This window comes from Nanorana parkeri, unplaced genomic scaffold, assembly GCF_000935625.1.
Source record: "Nanorana parkeri isolate BGI_ZX_2015 unplaced genomic scaffold, ASM93562v1 scaffold2539, whole genome shotgun sequence".
Lineage (NCBI taxonomy): Eukaryota > Metazoa > Chordata > Amphibia > Anura > Dicroglossidae > Nanorana > Nanorana parkeri.
In genome coordinates, this window is record NW_017308807.1 from 6,101 (window position 1) to 8,486 (window position 2,386).

General features: G+C 44.2%; 1 long non-coding RNA gene across 1 annotated transcript in view; it reads left to right on the forward strand.

Annotated features, from left to right (window-relative positions):
* Positions 1–1,198: 1,198 nt before the first annotated feature.
* LOC108801871 overlaps positions 1,199–2,386 on the forward strand; it is a 6,536-nt gene continuing 5,348 nt past the window's right edge. Inside the window, exon 1 of the long non-coding RNA XR_001942176.1 lies at positions 1,199–1,233. This is a non-coding gene — a long non-coding RNA (uncharacterized LOC108801871). The remainder of the gene's footprint in view (positions 1,234–2,386) is intronic.

Below are 2,386 nucleotides of genomic sequence, written 5' to 3' on the forward strand. Positions count from 1 at the left end.
GACATTACATAGTCGATATGCTGGCACATCAGGATCAAGCCTTTGGCAGGAAGGTCCTGCAGGCAGTTGTCCCACCCTAAGTAGGTGAGCATGGTTCTCGCTTATACTCTCATTGGCTGTCCTGGAAGATGACTGGCGAAAACATGAGTTCGTTACTTGGTAACTCTGTTTCCAGGAATCTTCCAGGACAGTAGGTTCCCCCCTGATGACGACATTGGCGACGGTAATGACAGATGTCATGTTGCATAGGATTAAAGGACGAAAGAAGGTTTCTGAAAAGTTACTTATGTAATGGCCTTCGGTCTTTGAAATGACTGAGGTGGGATTTTATGTCAGGGTACCCTGCGCAGGCGTTCTCGCACCACATGCAGGTACCCACGCAGGATGACCAAATTACTATGCCCACACAGGATAGGGTTATATGCACAGTTTATTGGTTCCACATCAACAAAACTACAAACCCAACAAAGAAGGGTAACAGGCCTGCAGATGTACAGCAGGCCTCGGGATACAAGAAGAGTGGTCAGGTACAAGCCGAGTCGTTAACAGGAGGGCAGCACGGTACAGGAACAGGATTGATGAAGAGTGGTCAGGTGCAAGCCGGGTCGTCAACAGGAGGGCAGCGCGGTACAGGAACAGGATTCAACGGAGAGTGGTCGGGTAACAAGCCGGGTCGGTGACAGGTTTTCAGATAGGAAGCAAGGTTCAGGACATGGGCATCAGTCAGGTTTAGCAACACAATACTGACCCAGCTTCCTGACTGAAGGGAGGGCCTAAGTACCCTCCCAGGAAGCACCAGGTGATGGGATGATCAGTCACAGCTGGGGCACACCCGCAGGTGAGTACCGGAGCTGCAGGTTCCTTACAGTTCCTGGCTGCTGGAGACACCCGCAGGCGAGCACAGGAACTGCAGGACCCGGCTCCAGCGCCACCTGGGGGTGCTCTGGATCCTGACATTGTAGGAGTGCCTATTTTATTTAATGTGGATGATGTCATTCCTGTTGCAGGCTGGCGGAGCCCTCTCAGTCGCTGTCTTGGAAGATTCCTGGAAACAGATTTACTAGATAACTAACTCAAGTTTTCATTTATGTGGATAAAAACCTTTGTTTCCATAAACTGTAATTTGGAATGTGATTATTTGCATTTTATTATAAATGTATGATTGATTTATTTTCAGTGTACTCAACATGGGTTTTCATTGAAACAAGAAACTGGAAACACTCTGTTACTGGTGTAAGTTTTTTTTTTTAATTTTAACTTGGTAAAAAATTATCCCAAATAGCTACAAAAGCCCTCCAACTATGGAGATGACATTAACCATACCTATGATGTCTAAAACATTATAGGTTGATTGTTTAAAGTAGAATTCCATACAAAATTTTTTTCAATTAACTGGTTCATCCAAAAAAAAATCGTTAAACACACTGAAAAAGAAAACCAAAATCAACCTTTAAACCTTACGCTGCCAAGCCCTGCCTAAGGGTCCCCACACACCTTACGATTATCGTACGATAATCGCGGGAAATCCCGCGATTGTACGATGATAGTAAGGTGTGTGGAAGCCGTGCGACCTCTACTACTGTAAGGTCGCACGACTTTAAACTTACGGACATGTTCGAAAACCCGCCGAGCATCGTACGATGTTCGGCGGGTTTGTGGCATGTCCGTACGATAACAGCCGTACGGGCCGGTGTGCGCAAGCGCACACTGCCCGTTCGGCATTGCGGTCATCGGCAGCCCGCCCCTCAGGGGGCGTGGCTTGCGATCATCGCAAGTACGATCTGCCTATGGTACATAGGCAGATCGTACGTTTTTTAAAGTACCTTACAACCATCGCAAGACAAATTCTTGCGCTGGTTGTAAGGTGTGTGCCCAGCCTAACACTTTTGACCTCAGCTGGCCAGACCATTTTTGCAATTTTTTTTACTTTTTTTTTCCCCATTTTCAACTGCTGCTTTTAGAGTTTGTAAAAGACCCCCAAGCCATGCATTTTATGAAAGCACAGGACTGGTAGAATAAAAAGGATGGTGCTACTTATTTCTCAGGTCCTGTGATAATTGCGCAAATGTTTATCAAATCAATATTGAACCAATAAAAAAAACCCACTAAAATCAGAATTAGAGCACACACACACAAAAAATAATCATAATTTACAAGATTCAGACTAATCTAAAAGATAAAATTGTATTGAGTTAATAAATACTTGTACATTTTAAAACAGGGTTTTTTTGCAAAAAGGTTAAAAAACAAAGGAAAGTAAACCTGTAAAATAAGAAACTTATGCGAAAAATCTGTGTTGTGGTAACGCATGATCTGCAGTGCCGTTTGTGTGTTGTGTTGGTGCGTGTTGTGATAAAATGATGCAGGCATACATATAATCAAAGCA